Raw genomic sequence first — 18,512 nt, forward strand, 5'->3', positions numbered from 1 at the left:
TGGAACGTTTTCAAATGTATAAAATGTATATATATATATTTTATATATAGTGGTTATTGTGATAATAATCCAAATCTACAAAGTAACTAGTAACTAATTGTCAAATAATTGTAGTGGAGTAAAAGTACAATATTTGCCTCTGAGATGTAGTGGAGTTGAAGTAAAAGCACTGAAAATGGAAATAGTCCAGTAAAGTACCTCAACTTTTTACTTGGTGCTTCCAATTACTTTTAAAGTTACGATCGCCACTTTAAAGTTTAGGCGATTTTGCTTCTGGTTCATTTGCAAGTGCACAAGTGTGCAAATGTGCACTGCATGCATATAGGGATGCATTTGTACATGTGTGCGTGGCTGTTGTATAGTCATGCGTGCGTGTAGCATGTAGGTTGCTTTGTCTGTGTGTTTGATAGTGTCCATTAAATGCTGACACGGCAGAAAGCCAGCATTTGGGAGTGTGCAGCAGCCAGGACATGTGGAAATAAGAAACATATGTAAGTGTATTCTCGACTGTAACCGTACACTGAATGTGGTGTGGAACTGTACGTTTGTGCTTGTCTGTGCGTGTGTGTGTGTGTGCGCGTGTGTGCGTGTGCGTGCGTGTGTGCACACGCATACATGCACTTGTAACGCTACACTTGTCCCTATACTATACTTGTCCCCATGCACAACTATAGTAGATTTTGAGAAATAGACATTTTGAAGTCAGTTTTCCTGGTCCTCACAAGAGAGTTTTGCATGTTTAGGAATTCAATGGAGAAGATTCAGGTTGGTGTTACAATTATGATTGGGAATGTTAGGGTTAGGTGTTTGGATTGGAATTACGCAATTTATTTTCCTTAGTTGCGCGCCGGTGTCAGGTACAGAAAATAACTGACCTACAAGCTTACGTAAATCAGCTTTTTAAGATTAACTCATTTATCGCCGACACCCCCATCTGGTGTCTGAAAAGGGTACTCCAGGACCGCCGCCCAGTCATTTAATATGAAAGCTATTTCACTCGGAATGTATACATTTTGTAACCGGGGATCATATCGTTTAGAGAAATGAGGCACAAATCAAGCTTCTTTTGAGCCAAAAAGAAGAATCTGAGATATTACGATTCTAAAAACTGCCTCCCCATAGACAGCATAAGCCAGCGGAATTTTCATTTCCGTTTTTTCCTGTTTTTTTTTGTTTTGTTTTTTGTCATCAACCGCGACTGTTGAGTGTGTACAGAACACAATTGTGAACCGTAATCAATTGATATTAAAAAAGGCGTCAAAAGGCGAACTCCGTGCAGAGGGCGTTTGGACCGGGTGGCGTCAAAAGGCGAAAGTGCTATAAGGTTAGAAAAGGCAAAAACAAACCAGAAAAAATAAAATAATAGGTACTGTACGTATTCATTGTGGTCTTGAAATGATGATGTCCTCACACGTATAGTATGTATGTGTGTAACTGTGTACATACAGTAGCCTACACTACATTAATGGTTGAAAACGTCTACAGCCCTGGCCGAGGAAAAAAGAAAAGCATGTGAGTAAGAGAAGGAGAAATGAGAAGAAAATGTACCCCCTCCAAAAAAAAAGAAAAACAGGAGTTGGCGTGCTTCATGGAGCTGAAAGTCAGATTTATGAGAGCGCTTATTTTCTCCCTCCTTCACTTCACTTCAACTACTGACTGCGTTTGGAACATTTTTATTTTGCAGTTATGCGGCCGCAGGATTTTTGTAGCCACCAAACGCTCCAAAAGCCAAACCCAACCCCCTTAGCCCCCTTACGCATACACAGCAATGCACACCAAACGCTCCCAAAGCCAACCCAACCCCCTTAGCCCCCTACACATACACAGCAATGCACACACACACACACACACACACACACACACACACACACACGCACACACACACACACACAGCGCTGTCAACTCCAGTCTCACGCTTCCACACACTCAGACATGGGCATGCGCACACATGCACGCACGCACACATTTTGTAAGTCCTTAATTCACGAGAGAGAGAGAGAGAGAGAGAGAGAGAGAGAGAGAGCTTCATCTGTTCCTAACTCAAATCTTTCAGTGTCCATTTAAATCTACAAGTGTAAAACCGAGCAGTGAGGATCCGTGTGGGTCCATGTTTAGACACTGAGGATGTGGACTGTGTGCAGCCTGTCGTGAACTTGTGCCCACTGCCCAGAAGCAGCCATGCTTTCCACAGCTTCTCTCTCTCTCTGTGTGTGTGTGTGTGTGTGTGTGTGTGTGTGTGTGTGTGTGTGTGTGTGTGTGTGTGTGTGTGTGTGTGTGTGTGTGTGTGTGTGTGTGTGTGTGTGTGTGTGTGTGTGTGTGGATAGCATGTTGGCGCTTGCGGCTTTAGGCCGTGAGCGTCGGCCTAAAACAACTTTCCCAGCTCCAGCACCACAGTGTGACACACACACACACACACACACATACGCACACTCGCGCGCTACAGCCCACAGTGTGGGTCAGTGACCAATAGCCCCCTGGAATCCACTCATCAGGCCCCCTCCCCAAGGTGGAGCAGGCGCTTCCTTTAAATGTACCATCGGCTTTGCCCCAAAACCCCACCATACAGCGGTGGAATAATATACTAATAATATACACCCCAGACAGTTTTTAAGTTGCTTGATTCAGTATTTCGATTTTTGATATTCATTTTAGCTGCCCCGCCCCCTTCCTATTACAAAACCCTAGTACTGTAACTTCACACTCGGATCATTTTAATAGAATCATGAAAAACTCTCGTCCTTTACTTTGTTCTGGTGACTGATATTGTCCTTCTAATACGTGGGGGGGGGGGGGGGGGGGTAGATGATGAATTGTTTTAAAAGTGAAATATCCCTTGGTATTGGCACACAATAATACCTAAAGTATACCAAAGTAAAATTACTGAAATATTTATCGAATTGAGAATAAGTCCCCAAACTCTCCTTGTCTTTCTCTGTTTGGCCTCACTCAGACCTTTACTGCATTGCTGTATGCTTGTTGGATGAATGTTGTGTTGTGTCATGGCCGCCCCAATGCATTTCCAATGGGAGTCACATGGTTTGACACAACATTTGTGTTGTATGAGGGGGAGGGGCGCAGTCAAAACACAGCCGAAAGCCATACAACAGCTTGTAGTCCAAAATGTGGACTACAAACCATGTGACTTCCGTTGGAAATGCATTGGGGCGGCCATGACACTACACAACATTCATCCAACAAGCATACAGCAATGCAGTAAAGGTCTGAGTGAGGCCTATGCGTTTTCCTCTGCTCTCTCTCTTCTCATTTCATCAGGCCCAGTGTTTTATTTGGCACGTTGCGGGGGTGGGGGGGTGAGTGGGGTCTTTTGGATTTGCCCCTACACTGCGCTGGTACACTGGCTGGGGCTTTAGTGCTGAGACAGACTGGAGGAGTTTAGACTTAGCCAAACATTGGCTGGCCGCTCAGCGCCTCTGGCTTTGTGTTGGCATTAGGGATAATTTCTGCCCCCAAAAAACCCCACCTAGAGAGAGCCAACGAGCTTGAGCTCTGTTTTCATGGCAAATAAATAGATGAGCCGTTTGAAAAAATGCATTGTTTTCGCAAAGAAAACAAAACTTTGGGTTTGGGAATCGCGTTCTTCGGTGTATGAAACTGTGAAATGCCACGGATAACGTCCACAGCTGCTTTTATTGTTTTATAATCTGCCAGCATTTGTGTGTGTGTACTGTGTGTGTGTCTGACACAAATGGGGACGTGCATGAGGATGAGATGTGTGTGCGTGCGTGCGTGTGTGCGTGCGTGCGTGCGTGCGTGCGTGCGTGCGGGGTTGACACAAATGGTCTCTAAAGCATTGGTTCTCAATTTGTTTTGGAATCATTTTAACAACACAAATCATGTATGGGGGTCCTGGTGGACACAACATATTTTCAGTTGGGGTTCTGTGGCCAAATACATATCAATTTGCAGCTGATAGTTTGAGAAGCACTGCCCTATAATGGAGTTTGCCCACCAGGCACTTACAATGTGTGGAAGTCACTACTACCAGTCACTATATGGAAAACAGGTGTGAACAAGCAACGTACCAGAAGTACTTATGTCTTCTTAATCATACTAAACTGTACTGGCGTGGAGCGTCGCCTACCATATCAAGAGACTAACTGGACCAATCAGATTAACTAGGATTGTAAACATGAGAATTATAACTCCACTGCATCAAGCCACAGCGCGTGTGCGTGCGTGCGTGCGTGCGTGCGTGCGTGCGTGCGTGCGTGCGTGCGTGCGTTGGAGGGGGGGGGATTCTTGATTAAAATGTTTGCCTTTTTCATAAATGGAAAACATAATCATTTGTGTTAATCAAAATCAATCCAAACCCTTCATTCACCCACACGTCTGTTCTCACACGTACTCGCTAATGCGAGTTTCTCTTGCGGTAGGAGGTCGCACACACACACACACACACACACACACACACACACACACACACACACACACACACACACACACACACGGTGCCATAAAGCAGCTTATTAACCCATCAGGGCAGGGTGTTCAGTGAGAGGTGTTTAATGGTGGACTGACTCACTTCATTACACAGGATCACACGTGACGGGACCTCCCCTGGGGGAGAGGGGTCAAAGGGCGTGACCCTTGGGCTCTGGGAACGAGGAGGGGGGGGGGGGTTGTTGGAGGGACAACAAGTCTTGTCAGTCTCTCAGTTTGAGTCTGCATGTACGAATATCCCACTACCACTGGTATTCAATTAAGTCATTCCACTACCACTGGTATTCCCCCGCACTCACACACACGCACACACACACACACACACACACACACACACACACACACACACACACACACACACACACACACACACACACACACACAAAATAAGATGTCGTACGGCTGTCGAAGTGTGTGTGTGTGTGTGTGTGTGTGTGTGTGTGTGTGTGTGTGTGTGTGTGTGTGTGTGTGGGGAGGGGGGTATTCATATTTCCGCCAGAGAACTTCTGTGGTAGTGACAGCCCCCTTTGATCTAGCAGAAATCAGGGATGAAAGGTGCACAGTAACCAATCATTCAGCATACTTGTATTCTCTCTGAGTTAAATTAACACAGGATTCTAGATTGTGTTGTTGGATTAGTGACCTATACAAAGTTGGGCGGATGGATGGGCAGAGGGTTTGGGCCGTGATCAGTGATAGAGAATAATAAATAATAAAAAATGTGAACTCGCCCGCGAATACTCAGCATTCAAACTATTGCTATAGTCGATGGAAACAGGTCGTTCAACCTTAACAGTTTCCCTGCGGTGATTTAACAATCGTGTTCCAGATCCCAAGAGCCACTGCGCCGACTTGATCGTTGCTTCCACTTTAAAATGGTGTAATCGCTTGTGTTAAAAAATATTCCAAAATGGCAATCACAACAACAGAGCGGAGAAGGAACGCGCGCGCTGCGCGGCACCGCCGCCATTGTAATGCATTGGGCCTCAATTTCCCAGAACCCTTTGCATTCAACCCTTTGCATTTGCGACGGATGTTTTTGGCATGACCGATGGAAACCCCGTATGACTTAAAACTTCATTCAAAAGCATCAGCGGTAGCAGATCTACAAGCTCAAACGTGACACTTTGCACCGCGCTTCCAGCTTGATGTGCATCTTCTCATGCTTTTGTTTCAAGCTGTAGTATGATCAATTATAGGGAAAAAACACACAAACTTATAATGGAGATGATAGGTTTCTGCTTGTCAGCAACGAGATGCTCATATCTCAAAATGTATGGCAACATTTGGGCCTCTACGCGCCATCTTCCTCAGGTATACGTGTACTACAATGTACTCATCAGGACACCAACAACAGTTGGAAAACATAACGCATTGCGTTGGGCCAAATTAAGAGAGAGAGAAAAAAACGCCTCGGTTCGAAAATACCTTTTTTTTCCTCTGTCCTCTCCATCTCTCCCTCTCTCACTGTTTCCATTGTTCTGGGCGTCCCACACCACCACCCAAGGCTTAAGCACTTTCTTTTAATGATGTCATTTCTTGGGGGGTGGTGTGTGTGTGTGTGCGTGTGTGCGTGTGTGTGTGTGTGTGTGTGTGTGTGTGGGGGGGGGGGGGGTTAAGGTTCTTCCGTCCATTCACTCTTATACGACAGCCAACAGCTGGCCCTATTGGACATGGCCACACCCGCTAAATCCTACCCACAATTCCCACCCACCAGCTCCCATCTGGTTCCCAAAGTGGAACCCCCTGCCTTAACATCCACGCATGCATGCACGCACGCGTGCCCACACACACACACACACACACACACACACACACACACACACACACACACACACACACACACACACACACACACACATACACACACACACACACACACACACACACACACACACACACACACACACACACACACACACACACACACACACACACAGTTCCTGTGTGTGACCTTATGTCCAGATTTCAATTTCAATTTTTTTTGTAAATGTACGTTCTATATTTCCTCGGACAACGCCAAACATAGCCAATCTGCAAGCTCACACATCGTTTTTGCGACACGTCGGCGTGAGTTTGTCGAGCCGCTACACATATCCAGCTATTTCTGACAATCCTTTCGAAGGTTTAACGTGGTTAAGTGTGTCTGTGTGCGTTTACATTGGATCCATCGGAACCGCGGTTATTTCCTTTTTTACATTTCCTGAAAAGCAATGTTTTTTTTGAACTGCAGGCTGCGACGATATATACAATACATACACACTTACATACTCTCTTTGATCCCGTGAGAGCGGAACCCTACATCTGTTCTTAGTAAATCAGATGCTCCCCCCCCCCACAAAAAAACAAGGGATGCCATTGTGGATTTAAAGAGTGTATGGTATTGTATAGGGAGGAGAGATTACACCCTCTTTCTGCGCTCCTCGCCCCCCCCACTCGGGACGAGAGCTGACAGTGTCTCAGATATTATGGAGATGGATGGAGCGCAGCGCCTGAACAAACACCGCTATCATCTTCTTCTTCCCACTGACAAAGAGGAGCACAGAGCCCTCCACATCCCGTGGCCTTGAACCTGACCTGCCCTAGAGTATAGCTGTATGTATGGGGCTTGCTATAGGCAACGCTTTGTGTCACGCCTTAAAGGGCCACAGTTGTTCACCTGCACTCTATTCATTTCCTTGTTCACTGAATTAGGGCGAAAATACCGTATATCGAAATAGTACCATTTCATATCTCTCGGGTGGAAACCTTACTTTTCGTGATTCATCAACAGCTCAATGCAACACGAAGCGACGCGTTTCGATGCTTGCAGATCTGCTACTTTTGATGCGTTTGTGTGACGCTGTAGGATAATCAAGTAAAGTGTTAATTTACGGCAAAAACATGTGGAGATACTTTCCGGGGAAAAAAACCCTTTGGACGTTGGAAGCATTTATTGCGCTTAACACTTTAATTGCCCGGAACTATTTAATCCATTACATTCATGCGCCCAGTCGATTTATAAACACGGACGCCGGAAGTTCATGATGTTGTGTAGCAGCTAACAATAGCCACAGCACTTTAGAGTCGATCGACAACAACGGGAGACAAGAATAAATCTATCGAGACTAGCGACTGGACCGCGGAGCGCCGTCTAACACAGGATATTTTTTCAGAAAAAGACGGGATGATTTAGATTGCGATTTATGAACGTTTTAAGATTTTCATTTTCATCAGCTAAACAGAGGAGGGAGTTTTTTGATGACGTCTCACTCTTGCGCGTCACCGAGGAGAGCCCAGCAGGCGCGCCTGGGCTATACAGCCAGGCGATCCGTTCTCGTATCAATAAACTTCGTCTTTAGGACAATCCTTCGTCCTGAGCGTCGGGCGTTACTAATAGAAAGGACAAAGAACTTCGTTCTGGGCGATGGGAGTGTTAAATATTGCTCATGAAGGTTCACTGAATTGAAAAGCAGATTATTTTTGTTTATATATTTGTATTTCATATACTGTATATCAACGAATTGACGTGCATACATTTTAATAGATAATCGACCTCATGGATTAGTCTGATTAAACCACTTAATACCAGTATTATACTTCATTGTAATGTTTGCAATACAGACCTTTATAGAGAGAACTATGAGGCCAGTGTAAAATAGTGGGTAAAATAATTGTTCATTTAGCTTAACGGAGGCAAACGTTTGACATCATGGTGATATTTATTTATGTATGTAGTCATATTGCCTAGCACTAATCTGAAAGCTCCCATTTAATCCACTTCAGGAAGTCCAGCATCTAGTTCTATTGTGGCTAGAAGACCCAAAGTCATAAATAATCCACACAACCGATTCAAGGCATCAAAAACTTCTTCTTTCACCCCTTAAACCCTATATATACGTTGTCTGGGGGTCTGTACCAGGCAGTTCCTTTATAATTACTTCCGTTTTCTCCCAAAATATAGCCAATCTACATGTTCACAACGCATCGCAGCGTGACACGTTATGAGTTTGTAGATCAGCGATTTCTTTGCCAAATGTTTGCCTCACGCTCAGAATAGGGGCGCTAGGGTTCATGTGGTTAAACCCTTTCGTGGTCCATTTGGGTCCAAATCGACACTCCCCAAAGTTGAATTAACACTGAGGATTGTACCGTGATAAAGTATTTTTTTCCTTCTTTTTTTTTTCCTTCTTTTTTTTTATGTCGGTAAGCTTGCAGCAACAGCAGATAAAGAAGGCGCTCGTCCAAGATTTGAGATTCCTGGCATAAAGAGAGTCTCCGATCCACTGGGAACTGACTTACAAAGGCTGGGGGAGAGAGAGAGAGAGAGAGAGAGAGAGAGAGAGAGAGAGAGAGAGAGAGAGATAAAGCCAGAGAGAGAGAAAGCCAGAGAGAGAGAGAGAGCTATGCATTATTTATTAGAGCAGTATGGTCAGAGGAGGATTAACACAGCTCCAAGCCAGCCAGGTCTGTCAGGCAGGGCCGCTCTGCTCTGTCCTTCACCGGTCTCTTCTCTCCCCTTCCCTTCCTCTTCATCCTGTACTCCATCTCCTCTTCTCTTCTCCCCTGTCTTCATCTGCTCCTGCTCTGTCCCCCCGCGTCCCCCCATCTATCTCCCCCTCTCTGTCTCTTGCAGGTTCCACTCACTTTTGTTGAGTTATATTGTATACAGCAAAATGCTCTTTTATTTATTAACTAGTTACAGCACCGTGAGTGTCCACTTGGTAACAGACTCTCAGGAATTACAGACCCGTAACCCTTACGGGTCTGTAATTCCCATTTGGTTACACTTTGTAAATACTCTCAGATTTTACCATGGGTTAGATTAACACTGTGTGTTTTACTGTGGTATACGGCGGTCTGCACATGCAGTATGAGGGATTGCGAGTAAATCATGTGATTGTGTTCTGTTTTTCAGGAGGCGGCCGTCAATAAACGACGCGGACGAAGGTGTTGAAGTTTCCGGATTCCGGACGAGTCCCCACTTCTTCCTCTGGACGAATGACAGAGCCCCCCACTTCTGTTTATTTAAGTTATTTCCCTCACAGAGGTGTGTGTGTGTGTGTGTGTGTGTGTGTGTGTGTGTGTGTGTGTGTGTGTGTGTGTGTGTGTGTGTGTGTGTGTGTGTGTGTGTGTGTGTGTGTGTGTGTGTGTGTGTGTGTGTGTGTGTGTGTGTGAGACAGTGTGCACATCTGCAGTGCGTGCACATGCATGCATGCATGTACTGTATGGATGGGAGTGTATGTGAATCTGAGTGAGTTTTCGACGGTACCTAAGATTTGCAATCTTTTATCATTTGCGATTTTTCCTTTTGTTTACTTTTTATAAGGTTATGATAACTCATACCATTGTCACAATATCAACAAAAATGACTTTACTATTGATACTTATTGTGGTTTGTGTTTGTAACTAGCTACCTATTTAAGAATGTATATTTGTATGTACAGTATACTCATGTAGAAAATATATAATGGACAATTTTAATATTTCCGACATCTTCCCACCAGTTCACCGCTCTTTGCCAAGACACGTTCATACTGTAAGGCAGTGGTTCTCGATGTCTGGCCCAGGGACCACCGGGGGGGTCCAAACGGACACTTAATGGGTCTGTAAACTCAGAGAGTGGACAAATGGAACCAAAAGAACCCTTAGTGGTAAATAAACGGCAATAACCGACACGGACAAAGGTGTTGAATTCCCCGGATTCCTGGACGAATCCACACGTCCTCTGAACATATGGGAGGGGCACACTTCTGTAACTCAGAGTGGACAAATGGAAGGTTGTGGGTCCTTGAAATTATACTGGATTGACAACCTACACTGTAAAAATCCTGCTTATGTAACTCTAGAGAGAGAGAACCAAATTAACCAATTCTTACGCTACAGACCCGCAAGGGTCCATTTAGTCCCCTGGTGGTCCCCAAAACCCGACTTTGAACACCAGTTCTGTAACCAATGACACACAACACACACACACACACAAGGCACGCACGCACACATGCGCGTGCACACGCACACACACACACACTGTACAACAAAAGGTCATACAGTATGTAGTAAAAAAAAGAAAGGAAAGAAAGAAAGAAAAAAAGAAAGAAAGAAAGAAAGAAAGAAAAAAAACAATCAAACATGAAATGAAACTGGATGCGATTTTTTTTTTCTGTTTTGTTTGTTATCAGGTCATGGACAAAATGACTGTATACATGCAAGAATGATAATGGTTACAACCTGATGCTGATATTAATACTATATCATTAGTTGTATTTGATCTCTACTGGAAATGTTGATGGTGCACACATGCAGAGCAGGGACAGCACCAAAGAACGCAATAACATAAGTAACACGAATACTGTGTGTGTGTGTGTGTGCACGCGTGCATGTGTGTGTGTGTGTGTGTGTGTGTGTGTGTGTGTGTGTGTGTGTGTGTGTGTGTGTGTGTGTGTGTGTGTGTGTGTGTGTGCGCTAGGGCTCGATTATTATGAATAAAGATGTTCAATGGATAAAAGAAGAATCAATATGGCAGTACTGAAAATCTGTGCTTTCGTTTATCTTTTAATAATAGAACGGAAAACATAATCCTCCAAAATCATCTCATCTCTGATTGACACATAATTAGCTATGCTATGGCAAAATATGGCAATTCAGAGCCAACACCGATTTATATAGTATATAGTGTCATTTGGTCCATAAACGGCACGATATCGGCCATCTCTAGTGTGTGTGTGTGTGTGTGTGTGTGTGTGTGTGTGTGTGTGTGTGTGTGTGTGTGTGTGTGTGTGTGTGTGTGTGTGTGTGTGTGTGTGTGTGTGTGTGTGTGTGTGTGTGTGTGTTGTACGCGTGCATGTGTATCAAACATGGGCAATACCCAAGCATTGGTGCTTCCATGTTCCAAGCGAATACATTTTGACGGATGATAAATCACAAATGCAATAGACTGTCGGATGGTCCCCTTTGATCTGTTTTGCCCACGACAATCCTCCCCTTCCCTTTATTTGGCAGCATCCAAAAACATATGTCTACTGTAATATACCAGATATACAAAACAAATCACTTATTCCTGATTTATACTTGTTGGCGTGCGCCGGTGTCATTCTCTAGGCTATTTTGGTGGCGTGAGAAGATGCAACCAACCAAGTTTAACTCTGGCTTTATGGTGTGTTGACAGCAGATACAAAGCACATTTTCGAGCTTGACTTCAAATATCGTGCAAATGTTTCATCTATTCACATCTTTTGGATTAACTTTGTATGTGATCATAGCGCAAAAAAAGAATTTGCTTCGCATCTGATGTCTAAACCATGAAATGCCCAGACAACAATGGAACTTTATTTTTTAATCTGGCCAGATTTGATGCGTGTAGGAGAATGTACGAAGGCGCTTATTACTGCCATCTCGATGAGAAAAAATAAAACGCGGTGGGGTTATCTCAGAGATTTCTGAGAAAAATCTCTGAAGTTTCCGAGTTTAATGTGGCAAATCTGTGAGATTATAAAGTCAGAAATTTGTGAGATTTTTCTCAGACTGAGATTATTGTCGCAATTCTGTGAGTTTTTAAAGTGAGAACTTTGCGACATTTTTCTCAGAAGTTTCTGAGATTAATGTCAGAAAATTGCCCCGCCCCCACAGGCGTTTGGCTTTTGTTTTTTTTTCTCACCGAGACGGCAGTAATAAGCCGTCGTAACATGCATATCAAACTGGGGGTCCTTGAAATGAAAAATAAAATAAAATAAAATAAAAAGTTGAGAATCATTGTAGTTATAACAATGTGAAGTACTATCAAGACAATGGCTTCCTCTTATCAGCTGGTTTGAAACCTTAACTGAACAATAAGTAAATGGCCCTGTACTGTTCATTATAGTCTCGTGAGCCATGCAGACTGTTGCCTCCCACAATGTCCAAAATGCTTCCATCATACAGTCTGGAGCAACGGAAGCTTTGAAAATGATCAGAGGATAAAGCGGAAGATGACGCATCCTCGTCGTTTCGTCTTTACAGTCGTGCAAATTTGCAAATGAAAATAATCGCTGCTGATCAGAATAAAATGTAAAGATACTGTATATTTCCGTGTACGGACATGACACACAGCTGACAGCTTCCGGTCTCGGCTCTCGTTCCATTGTGGAATAGTTGTCTGGCTATGTGAGACTATGTTCATTAGCAGAAAGCCCCGGGCAGAAACCTTTGTATGTCCAAAAAGGTTATACTTTTCAGGATCGAAAGAACCAGTGTGGCAATGGATCCAATGTAGTTATTATTATTATTATAATATTATTATTATTATTTATTCATGCATGCTTCATATTCTTCATTGGATAAATATTGATAAAACTCCACAGACAGACTTAGGTTAAAAAGTCATTTTATTAGGTTATTCAGAAAACGTAATAAAATTACTGAAACAAACTGATACAAAACAAACTACAACATATTTCTTAATCATTTCACCCAAAACGTTTATAGGACTATTGACATAAAAATAACACTTTCACGTCTGTCAGTTATGTAACGTAAGAGGATTAAATGGCCCAAATAATGTTGTTTCTATTTTGACTTAGGCAATTTTTTTGGCCTAAGTCGCAAGACCAATGTGACTTCAGCCCACAAAAATGTCCTAAACCACACTCTTGAGATTGGCCATTTTACTAAAAGGGGCGGGAACAGCATGATCCTTTTTAATTAGGACTTTTACCAGAGGTGGCCAGCTAGGTCATGAAGAGCTGACTTAGGCAAACATATTTTCGTAAACAATAGTAGTATTTTAAGGTGACACTGACACTTGGCTGTTTCTTTTTGCTAGTTATGTGTGACACAAACATACAATGAAATATAGTAAGTAAATAAATAAATACATAACTAAAAAAAAGATAGATAAAAGGAGATACAAGGTTTCTGCCCGACAGTGACAATATCAGACATGGTGGACAGCTGAACACTGTGGTCAATGCACTAAACCCTCACTCTCTTAAACCCTCAAAAGGTTGTTTTGGACAAGTGGCACACACGCACACGTTCTCATGGGAGTTGTCCTGCCCGCACACGTCTAGACAGACTCACAGCAGGTGCAGGGACTGAAAATATGTCCGCCCTGTATACCCTGTACTGGGCCTCGCATGCTGTCGCGGCCAGGCATGGTGGTGGGAACAAATGGAGGAGAGACACCGAGCCTCATGGGTAGAAAGCTTTGACACAGCACATCGTATATTCCACTGCACTCGGAAGAGGTGTCCATCCGTCCGACCAGCTTTGTGAGCTTGTAGATCAGCTATTTTCAATTAGGCTATTCGATTAGTTGATTCATCGAAAAAGTAACAGAACATTTTGTGAGAAAATAATCGATAGCTGCATCGCTAGTTTGAACGTAGCTTTAAAGTGGCGGTCATACTGAGTGCGTTAAATCTTCCCCCGTTAGCTTTTTTGAGAATGCACTTTTTTCAAGAAATCAATTTGCCCTACATTCCAATATATAATGGTCACTTTTATTGCACCTGCATAGCCCTTAGCAAATAATCTGTCCTATAGCTTTTCCTGATGCGCACAGAAAATCAGCCTTCCTTTTGACTGTAAATATTTGCCCGCCCTTCCCATCGTTCGACACATTCACACACGCGTGAACGGGTGACGACGAGTTGGGCCATATTCGCCCGTCCATCAGTGTTTGACGCGAGGGGACTCCCTGCGACGTCATGGGTTGACGAGGACCCGTTCACTCACGATACTGTGCCTATCTGTGCGCAACTCGAACAGCAATGACTCGCTGAGTGGTCTGAAACGGACTCGAGCCTTTGAGAGGCACCCCCTCAAGCTTGCAATTAGGAAGCGAGTGGTTGTACCAACAGAACAGGCAAGCATGCCTTGTTTTAAACGTTTTTAGCGGACTTGTCAACCTCTTAAGGTCAATACATATTATTCCCGACGTCGTAAAATATCCCTGTTCGGAAAGGCTTACCGAAATATAGTTCGGAGAGTCAGGACATATGGACATCTGGAGTTGCACGAGTTCCGGGAAAAGGTTCTGGGGCCAATCCTTCCGATGCTCCGACTGATGTCAATTCGTATTTACAGTATATCAGCTCGGAATAATACGGATTGGACCGTGCATTATGAGTTGGGGTCAAGAACAGCACTTCCGCATAACAGTGTGGGTGGAACCTGGCTGGACCATTGTAAAAATGGCGTGACGGAGGGGGTAGGGGGGCTCCCGTCACCTCAAATATTGACGGATGGTCCGATGTTGCCGCAGGCCGTCACTAATGGTACTACCTGAGAGTGAGAAAGTGTAGTAATCTCACTGGAAGTACTGTTGAATTACTACTTGACGGGATCTCACAGCAGCTTTCCAGTGTTGTTCTAGGAGTGACATTGTGTGGTACCAGCCAGGGAGGAGAGTTAGCCTGTAATGTGACAGAAGCGGGTTAATACCATGGGAGCTGTACTGAGATGGCCCAGCCTCATGAGGCTTTTAAGGGATTGCAGGCGGTATTAGAAGCAGAATAATTATTTTTGATACGTTTTTCCTTGTACAGGCCTCTTGTGTGACATCATGTTGCTTCTTTTTTCCCCACACATCCCCCCCCCCCCCCCCCCCCCCATCACAAACACAAACACACACACGCACATGCACACGTGCCACCCCAACTTCACTTCTCTCCCTGAAGCAGACTCTGCCGCCTGCAATATGGTATGAAAACATATATTTTTGAATCGTGCATGGGTGGAGTTCCTGAAAGCACTACGGTCCCTTATGAACTTGAACGTTCTTCAAATAAGTCCCCTTTGAGAATTGAAGCGGAGATCCGTGGAGGGTAAGGGAAAAAAAACCTTTGTGAGTGAAGTAGCTCTGTAGCTATATCGGCATATGCGAGGGACTATGCATTTACTCATTGATCAGGTGTTTGATGACTACCGATGTCTATACTGTAATAAATAAAAGCAAATGTGGTTTTGTGGTGTTTAAAGTATTTTCTCCACAGTGGGAAGCCTCTCAAAACCCTATCTAATTGTGTAAGGCTAGGGCCACACCAAAGAGACGGCCTATAGGTCCAGATAAATGCTCGAGACCGTTGCTGCTTTCCCCCTCTTTCCAATCGGATGAGTTGAAGGTGGACGTCAAGACAGAAAGCTGTGTTGTTTTTTTAAGGCTGTGCTGGCTGCACACAACAGGTGGCTGCACACAACCTGCGTCCATCAGCCTGCAAACCGCGTGCAGGTGTGACTGTTTACCTAAAATCCACTTTACGTAAAATAACTTTGGTTCATTCAACAGCACCACCTACCGATCCGGTCAATGGCATTTTTCTATTTTTCTTTTTTCAATGGCATTTTTCTATTGACCGCATTCGTAGGTGGCATTGTTGAGTGAATCAAAGTTGAGTAACAAAATTATATTCTTAATTTTTACTACAATTTAGACATTGGTAGACATCGACAACCTGGGCAATCATTGGGCAATGAGGTAATGCAGTCGCTCGCATACCATTAGCGAGAACTCGCTAACACTAAGGACCAGAGCTATAGGATAAAAGTAGGAAAATTGCACATTTAGCACTGTGATGGTGAGTAAGAAACAATTATGACATTGTTATGTCACTGGTTCATACATGAAGTATAGCATTGAGTTGTTGAAAGAAAATATACAAAAAAAAAGACACATATATATATACCGTATATAAAGAATAAAGAACCGGGGACATGGAAATCAAGGATGGAAATGGCTTCTGAATTTTTTGGTTCGCAATAGCGGAACATGCTTCGGAATGTGCAGATCAGTCATATTTCAAATAAACAATATTGAATCATTTTGCATCCTTTGTTACAAGCCGTGCTAGACTGTAGGCTATAACAAGAGGGTGGACACCGTTAATTAATGCTGTATACTTAGTTGTGCGCCATATAGAGTCCTGAAAGTAACTGATCTACAAGATCGTCAATCAGCTATTTTGGGGGGCTGACAGATGGCGTTCAACTCCAGTATAAATCACCCTTAAGATGTAGTGACGCTTCTACTTTATTTGCATACAGGGTCACGAATGTCCCCTTAGCTCTATCAAAGAGAGAATTCATATATAATATACAAACACATATATTTTTTGGCCTTGTCAGTTTCTTAATTGTGTAGATGAAGTATATCTAGGTTGGAAGAAAAAAGAAAAAAAAGGCATTTGGGATCCAACGTGCATCCTCGCTCTGCTGAACACTGAAGCTCTGTGTTTTCAAGTTTTTAAAGTAAAAAAAAAAGAAAGAAAAAAAAAAGCTTCACTTGCATTATTATCTCTTTTTTGTATGATGCACTGATAAATACATCCTTTTCACAAGTGGTATAATTATGGAAAACAGAAGTGTTTGCTGGTCACTTCATAAAGTGAAAAAAAACAACAAAAACAAAAAAATAACAATATAGTATAGTAGAAATAGCTGTTGCATTATTTGTTACAACCTGTATGTAATGTTATTATGGAAGATGTAATGTCCTTCTGTAAATGTTGTTTATTGTTGTTTTACCTGAAATAAAAGTTTATAAACGCTTCAGCCGGCGTGTGTTCTTTTTATTAAGCATGTTCCAGTTCAACTCATGTTTCCGTTCTCTCTCCCTTTCTTGCATTTCTGTGGGTGTATTAGAAAAACAAAAGAAGATTCTACTTGACTATTTGTTTCCAGCTCAACACTAATGCATTATAACCACTTAAACGTTCTACCTTGGACACTCAAAGCACTCAAAGTCAAATTTGTATACTTGCTTGTAAAGTACTGAAGTATTCAAAAGCACATTCTTTTAAAAGTAATTCAGTATGCAAATGTCAAAATTACAATTGCATTTTCTCTTTATTGTATTGGAATGCAGGCATTTGGTTATTGATGAATTGTACTTTTGTAAGTCTGGATTCCATGGGTCTCCTCCTAGAAATAGAATGGAGACAAAAGTACAATATTTGTCTTTGAAATGTGGAGTGAAAGCCATAAATATAACCAAAATACAAATACTCAAAGTGCATATGGTCAAATAACTTTACTTAAGGAGAATGTACTGTGTTACTATATCCACCACTGCTCGCAATCCTGTGGGAGTGTTAGAAAATACTATTTTACTTGACTCTTTCTTTCCAGATCAACAATAATGACATTATAATAATAACCATGCAGTACTCACAGTACTTCATAAGTATTTATTGTGAGGGGTGTATGACATGTCACATGGATGGATTGTGTAAGTAACTCTACAGTCCTCGCTGACTATATGGCCTCATAAATTCCTCTGGTGTGTTTGTTTCCACACTAAAGCCCCATTTATACTTCATCGCACAACGGAGCATAAAATAAGACATTACCCTGCAATGGAGTGGAAGAAAGTTGATAGTGTTTTATTTTTTATTTTATCTATACGACAACCACTGGAATGAATACTTAGGCCTACTTGAAACCCCATTTGTCTTCTTGACAACTTCATCAACCTAATGCCCACTGGGCAACGTAGATAAAAGTAAAAAAGCAAGACATTCTGGTAACACAAGTGGTTTTCTAGGCTTTATCCCTCTCTCCTGGGTGCAGCGCGAGGAACCAAATCTTCCAGCATTCCTCTGTCAGTATACATTACACAGTTTCTGCCTTTCTCCATCCTCCAACAGACATACTTCAGTGCCAGTTGGAAAGCGAGGCTGATTTAGGGATCGTCTGTTTTTTACCTACTGTACTTGTTGGTTTATACAGTCTATGATTTATACTCACTGCCACTGGGTGTTGCCATATTAATAAAATAATCACCAAAAAAGTCTCATTAGAGTTATTAGGCCTACTTTGGCTCAAATGATGGACAATCCTTTGCTTCGGTATTACTTAAAAAGATAATCTTGATAATACTACAACAGAGCACAATGCAATTTCACTCAATTTTTACAGTAGCCAATTATTTTGACACCCTTTTCTTCCCAATTTAGTTGTAATGCCAAATAATACCTAAAATGTCTTAGCCACTGTTGTTGTTGTGTACCCGCTAGTCCGTGGCTCACCTTACAGTGAGGAGGCCCCACCAGGAGGACTTTTAACCTTTGTCCTGTACTCCTCCCGTTCAACATTCCCCG

General features: G+C 42.8%; 1 protein-coding gene across 1 annotated transcript in view; it reads left to right on the plus strand.

Moving 5' to 3' along the window:
- cdk14 (cyclin dependent kinase 14) overlaps positions 1–11,855 on the plus strand; it is a 333,238-nt gene extending 321,383 nt beyond the window's left edge. Inside the window, exon 15 of the mRNA XM_079503254.1 lies at positions 9,359–11,855. The gene's annotated coding sequence lies outside the window, so the exon portion shown is untranslated. The remainder of the gene's footprint in view (positions 1–9,358) is intronic.
- Positions 11,856–18,512: the final 6,657 nt, after the last annotated feature.

This window comes from Electrona antarctica (genome assembly GCF_951216825.1).
Source record: "Electrona antarctica genome assembly, chromosome: 6".
NCBI lineage: Eukaryota > Metazoa > Chordata > Actinopteri > Myctophiformes > Myctophidae > Electrona > Electrona antarctica.